Below are 17,859 nucleotides of genomic sequence, written 5' to 3'. Positions count from 1 at the left end.
GCGACAAAAGAGGCAAAGGAGGAAAAGGAGGCAAAGGAGCAAGATCGGCTTTCAATCTTGGCTGAGGCTTCCTTAGCATAGCATATCACTTGATAGAGAAATTGTAGCCCAAATTTCAAAAAATTTGGGCAAATTTTGGTCACATGATGATTTTTTGGACAAAAAACAGGAAATTCCTCCCTGTGCGCCATGCCACTGGCGCGACGTTAAATTTTAGGGCTCCAATCGAGGAATGGTTTGCATTTTTAGATCCAGCATGGAAAATCACGACTACTGGTGTTCGGGCAAGAAATTTTGACAAGGTCTGGGTCTCCTAAAGGTCAAAAAACACCTAAAAATGGCCTCTCTGCCACTTTTTTGACAAACAGAAAGCAGCTTTGGGAGAATGAAGATTTGGAGGGGAAATGAGCACCAAATTTGGAAATTATAGTGGGGTTAGAAAGTAGACATGATAGGATTTCAAACAAGCCCACTTGGGTACATTTTAGACACTTGTAAGTGCCCCAAAACAGGCCCCAAAGTAGCGTGACGCACAAAGAAAATGGCATGGCGCACAGAGGAAAAATTGCCAATTTTCTTCCGTTTCTCGAAATTTCAGTTTGCGACTTCTCCAAGTGGGCCCGATCATCTACACTTCGGTTTTTTGGCACCAAAGGGGGAATTTAAAGTGTTTTTTCTCCAGGTGGGCATCTATCCAAGTGGCAAAGGAATGTAAAGGGTCACCCCAGCCAAATGTCATGCTTGTGAGCACTGCACCTGTAGCTGATGGTTGACTCTCCATCTCCATTTTGTAATTATTTGAGTAACTCCCCAACCCTTGGGCATTCTATATCTTCCTCACACATTCTATATATTGTATGCAAGTTATTTGCAAAGGGTTGGTTGGCTTGTAACTTCTAGGAGACTGTGGGAAAGAAACTTTGTTTCTGCACTGTGTATTTTTGACAGAGGATTAGTGAAAGGTAGCAGCTCTGTTTCATGACATTCTTGTGGTTGTGAGTGTAGCAAATGTATTTCTTATGTGTTCATATGTATTTAGTTATGTTTCATAATTCATTTCATGCTCATTTCCAGTGAAATTTTCTGAGTGAGATTAGGTAGAATCCAACTTTTATTGCTCTGCCTGTGGGAAAATTTCATGTTTTAGTGTTATTTCTTCTGTTGAAAAGGATTCATGTAACCATGCCCTTTTCACCTTATTCAACAATCTATTCATGCCGTGATACCTCAAAACAAATTTTTACATTTTCCGCCTACCTTGCCTCACGGAATAATTTGTGCCTTCATATTCAATTCTCTGTTCTTTGCTGAGCGCCAGTCCCATAACATCCTAGAAGCTCGCTCATTTCATAAAATTGTTTCCAGAATCCCTATTCACTTACTAGCCTAAGGTAAATATTGCATTGTAAGTCATCTCAGACCGTTTCGATCATCTATTTGCTGAGCATGACTCGGAGAGAACCCTCTCCTGCTCTGGTAGGGCTAGCTACCAAACTGAGTGTGGTTTGTGGTTACCCTAATTTTTGCCTTCCTTCAGCCTAAGGAAGATTTAGGTGCTGACAACTTCAAAACCTTTCAATAAGCTAGAAATTCATAGAAAATACAAGGTTTAGAGCTCCAAAATACTTCATCCTTTTTCTACAGCAAGGGCAAGCTATCTTGTAGTCTGTAACAACCAAACCAATAATCACTTGACTTAAGTTAACTAAGCCACCTCCAACAAGTGACCACAACAACCAAATGAAGAGATTGAGAGCAATTTCTCCATTAGTTTGGAAACACTTTCACATTTCAAACGTCTCCTGCACTAAGCCAAACCCAACAAAGTCAAACGAATGTATCTATACTCAATTGTGCATGGTGATGAAATCCAACAAGCAGAATCTTGTTTATCCACAACAAAAAAATTATATATATGTACCAAAGTATTTCAATGCATGGTCATGTTGACCAACACACCATAATTTAATCTATGCATACTCACTGCATCATAAAAAATATCCATAAGACCCATTTTTCAAATGCAAATATTTCACCGTGCTATATTTATAGTCATCCTTATGCCACCATTACATGGTCTTTCCACCATTGCTTGGAGCCATGGTTTTCAGAAAAAATGTATAGGACCAACATCCATTAACTACAATGGCTTCATGACTCATATGCGCTATGAGTTTAATTATTCCGTTAGATAGTATTGGGATCGTCTACTAATAGAGTCACCACAGAGTCGAGCAAAAGAATTTGTATAGTTTCGAATGTAAGAGGATAGGCTATTGCTGAGCTAGACCATGGAAAGCCCGGTTCATGTATGCAGAGAAAGGGACAAGCAGTTTAGTCAGAAGAAACCTGCCGAATTTAGCTAAAAAATAACGAGGGATATTTCAAGAAGAAGAGAGTATTGACAACAAAATTTCCAATGTTATTATTGCAAGCAGGAAGTAAGGTGCAAAGAGATAGGTAGAGAATGACAGAGCCATTACTGTAGACAGAAAATGGCAGAGCTGTTAATAATAGGGCTTTAAATTCTAATGGAATATAGGTTCCAACAAGGTTGATAGATGATCGGTCCCTACTCTTACCAATGCTCACAAATGGATAGAACCAACAAGGGGATTAAATGTTTAAATGAATATGGACAACAATGGTATATACCTCTATTGGAGTAGCATAAAACATATATGGGAGCATCGATAACACAAGAATTGTGGAGGCGTTTTGGCCTGAGTGATTGTACTCACACCAGAAAAATAACATATATAGATTTTTGCAAAGAAATATTTCAGTTACTCCTAAAGGGACAGATGCAAAGGTCAGATATGTCAGGCTGCAGAAATGTAGAATATGGGTAGAAAAATGTGACTACAATATACCTGGCATGATTCATTGTGAGGTAAATATAACATTTATTAGGAAGGATAGTGCAAAAGGTAGAGAGAACAACTAAAATAGTGCACAATGGCAGAGCACCCAGTTTGAAGAAGACCACCCAACTAATTGTGGGAAAAGGACACGCATCATGGCTCTGATACCATGTTAAACACACACATGGTAGCAACAAATATGAAAGATAAAACATGAGAACACATTTTTATTAACAAGAGATATACATTTATAGTACACGGTTTGACCATTGGGTTTCACATCCCAAGGTCTCTTGGACTTCCTTTCATCTATTTAGCTTCCACACTAACCCATTAAGGATTAGGTGTCCAACATTCATCAATGCTAAGTCCATTGAAAAGATGTTGCAAGCTCCAGTTATTACATCAAACCATCCTTTTTCTCATGAAATCCTGATAGAAGCTTATCAAAATCTATATTTTACTAAAAGATCCCACACTCTTGAATGTTTCCTAGCTATAGATAGTCCTCTGCCTAAAAGAAACCCTCCCTATGATTCATCCATGTTCCCTCGTTGAACCAAGAAAATCACCACTATTTTGTCCTATCTTCTTGGTTGCAATTCTGATCAATATTTTAATGAAGATATCCTAGGTTTCTTATCCATATTTTCTTCTGATTCCAAACCCATTCTTCTCTATAACTTTAGCTAATTCCTAGCTAAAGCCATACATGAGCAATTTGTCTAGTTTAACACTGAAGAAGTATTTAAGTATGCTTCAGTACTTGTGTACCTTTTTATATATTTTCAGGGAGCCAAATTTCCATTCACCTTACAAATGCTAGATGAGGAAGGCAACCAGAAATCAATGATCTTTTGGACTACAATGGGAATGAAGGAGAAAGAAGATTTTACCTATAAACAGTTCATCGAATTGTTTATTCATCCAGCTATTAGTGTTATGATCAGTACTCCAGTGTCAAGAATCGGTGATGAAATTTCGAAAGTGTTGTAGCTATTTGATCAAACCACAACAGAAGATTGGTATCTTTACCAAAACTACACAGAAATTAGAGTTTATGGTTGTGAGCTTCGATCCTAAAAACTTCCCAAGTACCTCCCCATTATAATATTTTCACTGGAATATACTAGGAAGAGGTTAAGTGCAGATGAAGTACACTTTGTGGCAACAAAGAAGAAATCTCAATTCAAGCTAAAAGATCAGGTTGGTCCATTCATCTACAATACAAAAGCAGCAGGAGAAGAAGTAGACAAGTTACTAAAGGAAATGAAGTTTGGTCTCAGTTTCACTTAGTATTATGACCCAATATGAGTGATTTCTAAACACAAGGTTGAAAATAAGTTTACTACATATCACCACACAACTAGACCTGAGATAGAGTAGTACAGAAATCAGTTGGAATGGAAAGAGAACACCCTTCATGAAGCTAAAGAGTAGGTAGTTTCTACTTCAAATGTGCAAACTCCACTTGCACAGGAAAAGATAGCTAAAAGAGCAAGGGAAGAATAGTTATCCCCTACAACTGAAGCATCAAGTCAGGGCTTTAGGATTGTGCATAGGAAAAAGAGACCTAGGATCTCTGTTATTGTTGGAGCAACACATGAGTCTCGAAAAACAACATTTGATGGACTTGGAGAGACTGTACTTTATACATAGTCTGGTGGAAATTCTACCCAGTCCCCAACTCATTGCACTACTTCTCATGAACAATAGGTAATTCAGACCATTGGAAGAATTCAAAAGGATAAGCAGGAGGACATCTTTCATGATTTTAGTGAAATTAAAAAGAAGAATGAAGAGTTGAGCTTGAACACCTACACCTAGTTCTAGAAACATTCCTCCAGCTCTCAGGCCAGACTTCTTTCAGTCTTCGACTCTGCGAAAGGGAAAATGTAGATGGATTTACTGCAAGCTTAGATTCCACAACCCAGGTCTCATGCACATTATCAGAAGCAATCCTCATTTGAATTTAATGTAAAGTATGTGCGTCCAATTGATCTGTTAGGACCCTATACTACTAGTGTAACCCCTTATTGTTATTAGTACAACCCACTTATTATATTGATGTACCCATGTAGTGCCCATATTGTTACTATTGTGCTCTACAATATTATTGTTATGTAGGCTTTGATTGTATTGGGACCACTTAGACTCCTATATATAGAAAGGAGGTATTTTCATTTGTATCATCCAAGAATTGTTCATTTATGTAATGTAAAGGAGGTTTCCCCCTTGAAGAGGCTGAATTCTAAGGCGTGGATTTATCTTTTCTATCTTTTCTTGAGCTGGTTTCATAACATTTGGTATCAGAGCTTTGGATTATAGGGTTTCGCTGCTCCAAACAGGTAATCATGGAATTTTCGCTATAACTGTTTTTGTGTGACGTTTCAGAAGTCCCAAACAAAACCCATTTGAGAAGAAATCGCGCTAAACCTTGGGTCCGAATTTCAGAGCTTTTCGCGCGATATTTTCGGAGATATGATCTGAGGAAGTTGGTCTTTTTGCAGACTCCTGAATTACACGCAAAACAGGTGACCTGGGGAAAATCGTCATAACATTATTTCTGAGCATCGGATTGAAATTTCGTAAGAAGGTACAGAAAGAGGATGGACTGTAGTTTTCCTTTATATATATTGTAGAGTCAAAGGTTGAAACAATGACACGTCGCGCTTCGTACAAGTTCTCTCTACTGAACTAGTCTATAATCAGGTCACTGCGGGAGATTATGCATAACTCTTTCTTGGAGAATCCAATTTGGATCATACTGGTGGCATTGGAAAGAGGACACAAAGGGCTACTATAGATCTCAATTTTAGAACTTAAAGATCTGAAAGTACAGAGTTACAATCATTTCAAGGTCGAGCTCCTAAACTCAAGACAAAACAAGATGAGGAAGTTTGATGGCAAGGATCGGATAAATTGGATACTTCAGATGGAGCAATATTTTGATCTACATGGTGTACAACTGTTACAAAAGGTATGTATTGCATCTTCATATTTAGAACCAGATCAATTTTTATGGTACAAAGTGCTTTGTTCTCGTAAACAACTTGTTACGTGGTAAATTTTCACGGAGGAAATGATAGCACATTATGAGGATACAAAGAGCAACACCTTCTTTAGAGCAACACCACAACAATTGGAAAGAGTAAAAGGGCTTTGTGACATAGTGGAAAGAAAAATTATGGAAACCAGGAAGTGTACCCCTCACAACTATAAAGATGGAAGTGTTGTTTCTCCTAGCCTTCCACAACCTACAAGGGTTACACCACAACAATTGGAAGAAAAAAGAGAAAAAGGGCTTTGTTACAATTGTGATAGAAAATGCACTAAAGGTCATAAGTGTGTTGAGAAGAAATTATTTTACATAGAATATGAAGAGGAGGAAGAAACGGATCAAGAAACAACAAAAGAAGAAGATATATGCCAGGACCCCACCCCAGAGAAAGAAGAAATGAATCAGACGATATCTTGTAAAGCATTGGCAAGAATTACCACTCCTCAAACTCTCAAGATAGAAGGACATATCAAGAAGAAAAAGGTGCAAGAAGTGAAAGATCACATCGAGAAAGAAGAAATGAATCCAACCATATCTTGTAATTCATTGTTCGAAATTACCACTCCTTAAACTATCAAGATAGAAGGACATATAAAGAAGAAAAATGTTCAAGTAGTGAAAGATCACATCGAGCATCAAGAAATGAATCCGACCACATCTTGTAAAGGATTGGAAGAAATTACCACTCCTCAAACTCTAGAGATAGAAGGACATATCAAGAAGAAAAAGGTTCAAGCAGTGAAGGATCACATCGAGCATCAACAACAAGTTCTCCAACTTTTAAAGGATAACGCCACTTCAGTGCAAAATCAAACGAAACAACAGGTAGATCAACATCGTAGTGAAAAATGTTTTGATGTAGGTGATTGGGTATTTTTACTGCTACATCTCAAGCAAGCTATTTATGAGAAGGAAATGTTGGTAATACTACATGCACTTAAAAAATGGCAACCTTACCGAATGGGAAGACTCTTCAAGGATGAGGATGTGGAAGCATTGTTTTGTGCTATTTATATTATCCAACCAGATTGGATAAACGAAGCAAGGGATGAATGGAAGAAGGACGAAGAAGTATGGCCATTTATTCAAAAGTTGCAAAAGATCCCAATTCAAACAATATTTCTAGAAATTGAAGAGGAAAGGAAAATCATATTGGAACCAGGAGCAGTCACAGAAACAAGAACCCGACAGCTACGAAATCGATCAATTTCAGAGTATCTCATCAAGTGGAAGAACCTACCCGCTGAAGATTCCACATGGGAGGACAAGAATCTTATACAGAAGCATCAAGAACTACTCAAGCATTGAGGACAATGCTTTTTGAAGGAGAGGGGCATGTTAGGCCCCTATACTACTAGTGTAACCCCTTATTGTTATTAGTACAACCCACTTATTATATTGATGTACCCATGTAGTGCCCATATTGTTACTATTGTGCCCTACAATATTATTGTTATGTAGGCTTTGATTGTATTGGGACCACTTAGACTCCTATATATAGAAAGGAGGTATTTTCATTTGTATCATCCAAGAATTGTTCATTTATGTAATGTAAAGGAGGTTGCCCCCTCGAAGTAACATGATCAAATTGATATGAAAAAACAAGCTAGACAAATGATTTCTTCCAACGCATACTGGCATGAGTTTGTCAAAGTTGTAGGTCACCTTGGCCAATACATAGTCACAAATGAAACTAGAAACGATTTCCTTGCTGGCAAAGGACACGAAGATCAAATCCTTTGAAGATCTAGTGCTATAGATGGGATATGATCCCTCAAACATAAATGCAATAGAAGATCTTGTTAAGAAGAAAAATTGTAAGTTCTCAGCATTAAGGAAGTAGCTCAAACTGCCATCTTCTGAGGGTCTAATGACCAAGGAAATTGAAGAAACCGAGACTCAAAAATCTGACATGATGAAGCTCATCATGGAATAGAATCTATAAATAAAACAGATGGAGGAGAAAATGGAAAAATTGGTCAAAGAGAAAGAAGAAGTTGTTAAGAAGTCTCAAATTCCAATGGATGTAGTTCCTATTTCAGCAGTGTCAATAACCAGGGATTCTAATTTAGGAACAACATCAACTACAGGTACAATAGAAGGAGTTGAACAACTTGTATAAGCTGTTCAAAATCTGTCTATTCAGATAATTGAAATGAAGAATTTTCAGGATGAATTGAAGGAATTAAAACATGTGAAGGAAGTTGCAGACAGTTCACATGCAACCGAGTTGCAGAGGACAAAAAGTTAGATTGATGCTTTGCAAAAGGAAATAAAAGAGTCCTACCTTGGAAACAAACTTGGTTTGGAAAAGGAAATTCTATGGGAATAAATTACTAAATAAATCAAGGATATCAGGCCCTAAATCAAGATAATCTTTTATCAAAAAGACCTGTTGGAGAAAGCTTAGGAAGCTGTGGAAACTATTTCCAAAGAACTTGAGGACATGCCAGAAATAACTTATGAAATAATCAAGTTCCTCAATTCTAAAGACAGATATGAGCTTGAAGAATTGGGTATAAATGATAGGAAAACAACTATACTGGAAGTAAAGAAGATTGTCACCAAGAAAAACCTCAACATTTAGTTGGAGGAAAAGTGCAACACTGTGAATACTATAGTTGAAAGGTAGGTTAGAACCCTTCACCATCAAGGGTCTTCCCTCTATGCTTGTGGTTAATGACAAATTAATTCCCATTGAGGATTATGTTCGGAAGATTACAGAAGCGGGTCCCAATTCTACTTCAGTTTCAAATATAATAGGTGTAGAAATTGTTGAGCCTCAAAATAACTCTTTCCCTAGCAACTCTTCACATTCCTTTTCTTTGTTTTTCCATAAGAAAGATGCATTCCCATCACTAATAACTGGTATATACTGTCTTGAGGAGGACATTCAGTGATCTACATGTTATGCTTTTTATGTTTTTCTGTTTGAATAAATTTTTGTATATTAGCTATGGAACACAGCCTATTCTGCAGTTAACCGGCTATTCCGTAACTACCTCCATGATCTAACAGGTTCTAGGTGTTAGAAGGAGAAACTGGCCACATGGGCATATTTGAAATCATCATGACATGGACACTGTCCTATTCATTCAACCCAGGTCGACAAAGAAGATGGCATAAGACTACAATCAATGGATAAGTCAAACACAAATAGACCAACGGTAACAGGACTCTGTTTCATGGTTAATTAATGTGTTTCACAGTGATGGGAAGCGTTATTTGGGGTAAATACCTATACCTATAGACTCCAACAACCACCATGCCTTGGATTTATTTCTCCAGCAGCCGAGGAAAAAATTCTACATATTTGTCTTCTATGTGTTTGGTTGTAGCATGCTTTTCTCCAAAAACAATTATATGATTTTTCTTATAATTACCTATGTAAGGGACCGAAGAAGTTAGTAATAGTTTCAATGTGAAATAGAAGTTCTAGACTCTGTAATTTTTGGGCATTTTGTGTCCCTGTTTTAATGTGAGAAGACCACATGTTTTTATGAACATCTAAAGGAGTTTTCTTGGAGTTGATTGAGCAAACCTAGCCTATTCAGTTGCAGAGGGCCCCTGCACTGAAGAAGCTTTCATTTTATTTATTTTTCTTCTTCTTGTTAACTATAAATTCATCATTTTATTTCTAAAACAGTGTTTATAATTTAGAGCAATTTTCATTAGCTTGATTTCCTTTTAGTTCTTATCAGTGGTTTAGGAGATAGAACTGAATAGTGTAATCTTGTTTATTCAATTAAAAACTAACCTTGTTACAGGATGAGAGTAGGATTGAAGAATGATAAGGATACATTGTTGGATAGTTTACTTCATTCACTATTTTGCTAGTTTAAATTCTCAATTAAAATGATTAATGTCATTTACTGTCTTTTCCATTTCATTTTTGGTATGAAATACTAACCATGGAAAATTTTAGGGGCGAATGTTCGCCCTTTGGGGGAAATTAAGGGGTTTTAAATTTTTAGTGGGCGAATATTTTGTATCATAGTACATTTATACAAATCACCTCAAATAGCCCACCTTATTTTAAGGGAGAGGGTAAAAAGGTAAATTTAGCCCTTGAAATTAGGAGTTACAACCTTCATAGGTTTTATTTAAGTGAATCCTATGGGCCAAATACCATATTTATAAAAGTGGTATGGTAGTTAATAAAAATATAAATAAATGAGAGGTATGGTAAATAAATATAACATTTTTTATATTTACTCCATAAGTCACCTTATATACATGCAAGGGTGTAAACAAATAAAAATATAAGTAAAGTGGAGGTATGGTAAATAAATAAAACGTGTTTTTATACTTACTCAAAAGGTATGGTAAATAAATAAAAATATACTCAAAAGGTATTGTAAATAAATAAAAATATAAATAAACTAGACGTATGGTAAATAAATAAATCCTCTTTTTATATTTAGTCCATAACCCTCCTTCTATTTATGAAGGCTCAAAAAAGAGGTTTTATTTAAGTGAATACTATGGGCCAAATACCATATTTGTAAAAGAGGTATGGTAAATTAATAAAAATATAAATAAATGAGAGGTATGGTAAACAAATAAAACATTTTTTTATATTTACTCCATAAGTCACCTTATATTTACGAACACTCAAAAAATGTGTTATATTTAGGTAAAACCTATGGACAAAATACCATGGCCTAGATTATTATTAATACCATGCAAAAAAACATTATTAACCCTAATATTAGGATTAATAAAAATAAAAATGGAACATGGTAAATGGATTATCAACCCTAATATTATGATTAATAAAAATAAAAATGGCACATGGTAAATGGTATTCACTTGGAATGTAGCCTATTTAAATGGGGGAATTAAACCAACATAGATCCATCTTTACTCTCAATCTACTAACCCCTGTGAGGTATCAAATATCGTGATATGCAAACTAGCATAGAGTGAAAAAATATTTGATCCCTCTAGGGGATTGGTGGATCAAGAATAAAAATGGATGTTGTAATTTAATGTATGTTAAACATTTTAGCTTGGTTAAAATAAAAAATAAAATAAAAATCAACTATTAATTATATTAATTTTTATAAATTACTAATAGTAATTTTTAAGCTCCAGGTTTATGATAACCCATGGTATTGACCCATGTGTTATAGATATTTTTGGGCACCACAACCCTAATCGTACATGTCCATAAACCAAGGGCTCCTAAGTCCCTAAAAGTGTTGCTTCACAGCCTTAAAGAACAGGGTCAGTTGATTACATCATCTCCCAGAAGTTCTCCACAGAAAACTGCTCAGAACTGGTCAAAGTTGGACCATATAGACTGCCCAGTGCAGAGGGTGCGATGCATCTCACCTGCTCAGTGAAAATGGTGCAATACATACTGGAAAGCCCTTATGTAGGGTGGGATGGGTGAGAGTGGACAAATGGTAGAGACAGTTTGCAAGGTGGATCGTCATGGAATCTTCCAGAAACTTCTCCTGTGACACTCTGAATTTTCCCAGGGATGAGTAAGAGATCATCAATATCCAAGTGGAATCAAGAACTATCAGAGAGGGCACACTAATTAAAATCCTAGAATCTCACTCACCCCCCTGTAATCATCGATATATGGATCCCTCATTCCAGAGATCCAGAGGCTGGAATTTTGTATCTTGTAAGGAAGTGCTATTGGTTTCTTGGTGGAATATCATAGTGTTGGGTGACCTATGCTTTTCATGAGGTGAAAAAGGGCTTTCATGCTAGGAGGATGACGCTGGGTCAGAACAATTGTTTGTAATCCTCTTTTCTATTCTTGATATTAATAAAGCTATTCAAGTTTTCCTCCACATTCTTGTATGTTTGATGATATATGAATTTGCATGGTAAATATATATCTGGTCCTATATTATTTATGATTGTAGATCTATGTTCTTTGATAGTATTATGCTGCTTTGATTCCACAGGTGCTCTTTGAAGCTGGGTAGACGAAGGCAAAGCAACAAGGATTTGTCAGAAGGGAGAGGAACCAAGCAAGGAACTAAGTGCAAGACTGAGGTTGGTGTCCTTTTTTCCCCTCTTATCTACTTCTCATAAAGGAAAACGAAAGTAGTTTTAGTTTGTTTGTTTCTAAGATAGCTACTAGTCTTAGTGGGACTAGTAGCTCCAAGTGGACACTAGATTTCCCGATAACAAAATGGAGACTCCGCTGGGGAGCAAATAAATTGTTTTCTTATCTATATTTGTTTATTTTATAAACTTACAGATGGAGCCTGAAGTCAAGCCAACTAGCCTTCGAACTGCATTTGCTATGCAAGTGCAAAGTAGATCAATGTTACTTCGGTCTATCTCCAGGTTTTGTTTACAAACTGAACAATCGATTTGAAAACCTTCTAATTGCCCTAGAGGTGGCTATAGTAACCTCATTAGATCATCCCCTGTGATTTCTATTTACTGACTATCATTAGCTCGGCCTAAATCCCTTAACTAAGCTGCAAACTGTGACCCAGAACCAAGTTGAACTCTCATCCCTAGGCCATCACACTTTCTCCTCTTGGGAATCTGGATGCATTGCACCTCCCATGTGCAGTAGGTGCACTGCATTGCACTTTCCCTGTGTTGTGGGTGTGCTGATCAAACAAGGCCTCTTCTGCTCTCAGATTTTGGTTTCTGTGTTCACTCTCTTCAGCTTTATTCAGGAGTTTTGTTGTCTATGATCAGTATACCACTATAGAAACTCCCTTCCTTTGCATGATTCCCCCTCCATAGTACAAATAGTTGTAAATTTTTTATGTATTGTGCGCCATTTACAGTTCTCTTTTACAAAAAGTAGCATAATCAAACTGTCATCTTTTGATTTGAAAGTGTCGCAAGTGTCATTTTCAGTCAAAGAAAAGAATTCTATTGTTCCTGATAGTTGATTATATAGTTACTCTTGTATTTGACTTGAATTAGTAGTTTTTCAAGTGTCAAAAGTAGTTTTTCAAAAACAAAGTGTCATCATTATCTTCCTTTCGTTTTTGAAGAGAAATTTGTTAGTACTGTCGCTTTGAAAAGATAATTCAGATTTGTACTTAGCATTCTTCTTGTCATTCACACATTAAGAAAGCTGAAAACAAATACATGCATGTGCATTTTCATTTAGACTACTTGTTGGTTTGATTTAGGATAGTGCATCTAGTGTGTGCTCTTTGCTCTATGTTGAAAGAGTATCATCTCTCTTTCTTTAGTAGCTAGGATTTTCATTGCAAAAAGAAGATTAAACGATTGTTTATCATCTTAGATAGCATTTTAGGAATTGTACATCTACATCACGCGGTGAACCTGAAAGGAAAATTTCTTAAGAAAGATCAACTGTAAAATAAATTTAATGAACATAAAAATGCTTTGGAACCTAATGCACAACATCTAGAAGTCTAGGCTAGAGACGTATTCCGGTGTCGTAAAGCCTGTTAACTGTCGCTTTCACTATTGGTTGTTTGATTCCTCCTCTTTGAGACAACAAGTTCCAGTACAGACTTGTGCTCCCACGTACCGTCGAGTATATATTGGGAGACCATAATAGGCTATATCCTTCATCCATAGGAAGCCGTGTCTGTCGCCCTATCAATCGCAATGCACTGAACACATCATTCAGGAAGATTGACTGTCATACCGTAAAAAGTATTCTGTAGTTTTGTGATTGGTTTGGTAATCCCTCTGTCTAGATTTCCAGACTAGTCTCTTTCGTTCCTTTTCGGACTACTTAAAGGAAAAGGTCCATCTGAGCACTTGTCACTTCAAGCTCATTAAAAATAGAAGTTGACTAGAGTCATCTTTTTTTTTCTCGACTCTTAAAAATTGAAAAAACAAGTTGTGTCAAAGCATCTAAATTTATTTTAATCGGAATAATATCACCATTCCCGCGTTGGTCTTAGGTTGAGAAAAATGGAGTCCACCAAACAAGGATTTCCCCTTGGAGGAAATCGTAGTCGTTTCTCCTCTTGGGGAGATGTTGGTGCACCTCATATGGCCACATTGTCACTTCCAGGATTGATGATTGGCTTGCCAATATGGCTCTTCTCAACCTCCATCGTTCAGAACACCGTGATTCCTCAACAATCGAGTCATCAACTGGATGATACTAAAGTTACCCCCCAACCTTATACCTCATCTGATTCTCCCTCTCCTCCTTCCTCTTAACTTGATGAAGCTATTAAAGTCAAAAATCAAGTAACTAAGAAGGAGAAGAAAGGGAAGGAGATGAAAGAGAAGAAGAAGAAGGAGCCAAAGGCGAAAAGGGGTAACCGGGCATCGTCTAGTGAAAATCCACACACTGCACCATCCAAACCTAAATCTCCATGTGTCATTTGCAAAGGAGACCACTATCATCGATATTGTCCTTGCATCCCTTACATCTTAAGGGACTGGTCTCCTCGTTTACACAATTTGGTGCCATCAACCTCTGAAGATCATTTTGAAAGTACACCATCAACTAGTGAAAGTGAACAGTTTGGACAGAAAAGGAAATGTAAATTTCCTTGTAAATTCTGTGAAGGCGATCACGTCGTCCACCATTGTCCCTTCTTAGACGAAGCTAAAAGGGTCTTGGATAACGATCCTGCTTCACCACTAAGGCTTCCTCCTGGATACAAGAAACTCTTACCGAGTCCATCGCTAGTTGAAAATCTGATTAACACGCCATTTTGGTCAGTCGAAGCATCTGTCATTGAAGATAAACCTACTGAATCCATAGTAGACGAAAGTGAAAAGGTTGAGGTGGCAGTCGACCCGGTCTTGTCTTCGGAAGGTCCATCTTCAGATGATGCAATCACCGAAGAGAATGAGAACAACACTATTAAAATTATTTTCATAAACATAGACTCTGATGAACATGGGGGAAATCTACCTGTTCCTTTACTGCAGGAAGGAAGTTCGTCAGAGTCATATCTGGTCGTCTATTCGGTCCCACCTCCAAGCAACCTAGTCATTTCCTTCGATTGGAATCTACTAGGTAGACCCCGTTTACTAGCTAATTTACCATTCCGAATCATTGTACAAGCTTACAAAATGATCATGGTCGGTACCATCATAGATGAAGGGGCTTCTATGAGTATGCTTTCCTCAACTGCTTGGGAAGCACCTGGTTCGCCATTACTTCTACCTGAGATGAGAAATATGACAGGGTTCGATAAAGGAACCAGTCGACCTTTAGGGATCCTTCCCAATGTACCCATAACATTGAGAAGGAAAATCGTTATGAACATAATGGTAGTCCAAGGACCTCCAGATTATAATCTACTCCTTGGGCATGACTATATTTATAGCATGGGAGCCATTGTCTCCTCACTCTTTAGAGTAATGTGTTTTCCGCATGAAGGCCGAGTGGTCTAGCTCGTAGACCAACTTTCATTCCCCGGCCCACACATAGCTAATAGTCAAATTCCATCCCTAATTGGTCTTTTCACGCAAGGAATGTCTCATCAATCTCTAGTCCGTCCACCTGAAGAGCGCGAGTGATTCAGGAGGACATGAATGAAACATAGGGGGCATGCACCCTAGTCTGTTTCGGCAGGAAAACCTTGGGTATAGGGTAAGTTTCATGAAGGATTTAAGACTGGTCTGAATCTCGTCCGTATAGGAAGAGGGAATTAGACTGGAATAAGATTCTTTCATTAAGGTTAGGTTATTGGAGCCTTTGTCCAGATGGACTAATCCGAGGAAGTGTTTCTGTCTGCTATGCTGATGGAAACTATCTTGCGAATGCGAGAACTTCTAAATGGTAACTTGGAAACTTTACTTCACTATACCTGGGGGCATGCAAACCTTTTTGCCTAAAAGTAAAGAGCGACCATTTATTTTGTTAGTTTGTAGTCTCTCCACCCTTTAAACTTGTAGGATTGGTCGTTCCTAGCTTGCATAATGAAAGGATTCAGAGCAAAGTTTTGAATGGTGTAAGCTCCCTAAAAATTGAACCTATCAATGAGAAATCCTTATTATACGACTGGCACAAGCATTTTATTATGTGAAGTTCAAGCTCGTTAAAAATTAAACCTAAGCAATGAGCAAATGTTTCCCCCAGAGTTTAAGCTCATTAAAAAATGAACCAATTCCCAGTAAATAACCATTGTGAATGCATTATCATCAGCTTTTGAGCCCTGGTTGTGTTCTTACCATCACCTCCACTTTGTTTTAGCCAATCATTTACCTCCATTTGATTGTTTACCCCTTTTTTAGGAACAACTATGAAGATTGATCCTGCTAGCCATCCTTGTGACACTGCCATGATTGGAAAATTCCAAACCTTACCTGGAATCAGCTGCTACCTGAAATTATCACTCGTTCCTCAAAAAACGAATCTCCTTTAAGCTCTTTTCATCTGACTTGTAAAATATGAAAAGATTACCGAGAAATTGGCCTCTCCAACTCGTTAAAGCTATCGGAAGTGCTATCCCTCCTCTAAATTTTAATCTTTTTGGACCTGAGGGATTATTACACAAAAAGATTGAGCACTTGTTTTGTTCAGCTCATTAAAATTACCGAAAATTCATCCCTTTCATATTATTTTATACTTTTTCAGACTTAAGGGATTATATGATGAAAAAGGATTATTGGAGTTTCCTTTATGTCCCTTTCAAACTCTCTAAAATTGAAAAGGACTGAGTTATCTTTGTCATTAAACTCGTTAAAACCAAATAGCGAAAAACTTGTCCATACAAACAAGAATGATTTTCACTGTCGCTAGGCTCGTTAAAACATAGCGACGGGTTTTCCCGAAGGGCAAATTATAGAACACGCATATTTTATCCTCGTCAAGCTTGACAAAAATAAAGAGGTACTGGTTAGCAATGACTGGGGAAAAATTAGGAAGAAAACTTGAAGAAACTTTATTGGTAGCAAGTTGCTCTTGGACATGACACTTTCACTCCACATCCAAGTTAGGTTGGGTTGTTCCGTTCACCGGTCATACCACCATTGGTACATTGTGCCATCCATATTTGGGGTTAATGCTACCATTCCATGTCAGTGTCACCGGTATGTTAAAGAGAAGTCACTCAGAGAATTCACCTGCGTCTCATCCGCTGCAATACATTCACGCTCCATTCTTTCATGACCACCACCCTGAACCCTGTATCATCATATCATTTTCACCTCCAAAATCATCTACTCCGTTCTGTGTCATAGATGTGGGATTAATTAAGGCCCTCCTACGATGGGTCGCTTCTTGTCGACATCAGCTCATTATCCAAGAAGTCAACTTAGGAACAACCCTTTCAGTACTTTGAAGCTTGCATGCCCCAATGGCAAGCTTCTTGCTTCCAGTGATAGGTTTACATGAATGGCCTTTGACCAAAAGATTTTGTGTGGTGTTCGATGCCAAGTCCCTTTTCACACCACGCGAATTGTACTGTAGTACCTTGAGGGTCATCATCATTATCGGTGATTCCTCTCACGCTTGTTAACAACTTACATCATTGGTTGGTAATCAAGCGATGTCTTTCCACGTTCGACTCCAGAACATCTTTCACATGGATCGACTTGTACTCCGAGTGAAGATTAGACGAGTTTGAAGACCGTGGATCTAGTTTCATCCATCCGACCTGCGATATATTCAGGAAAATAAAGACATCAAATGTACATCATTGCTGCACAGATGATCATCCGAATCAAAGGATGATGGATCTATCAGAATCATCAGTCTGCTGCACAGATGGTTGTCTGTCTTATGTACATGGAAATGAATTTATAAAGCTGAGCATGGGAATTCTATTGTATCTTATTACAGGTCGCCTTCCAGCTCGAAAAAACTTCGGATCCTCATTATAACGCATTTCACCTGACATCAAAAGATTAATGACCTCATGATTTAGCGGCAAATGTTATAGACATTTCTAGGCGCTGCAAACCCAATCATACATGTCCATAAACCAAGGGCTCCTAAATCCCTAAAAGTGTTGTTTCACACCCTAAAAGAACAAGGTCAGCTGATTACAT

The sequence above is a fragment of the Pinus tabuliformis genome, chromosome 8 (genome assembly GCF_031772625.1).
Source record: "Pinus tabuliformis cultivar Carrire ecotype Pingquan chromosome 8, CPIR1, whole genome shotgun sequence".
Taxonomy (NCBI): domain Eukaryota; kingdom Viridiplantae; phylum Streptophyta; class Pinopsida; order Pinales; family Pinaceae; genus Pinus; species Pinus tabuliformis.
This window is presented reverse-complemented; position numbering follows the sequence as displayed.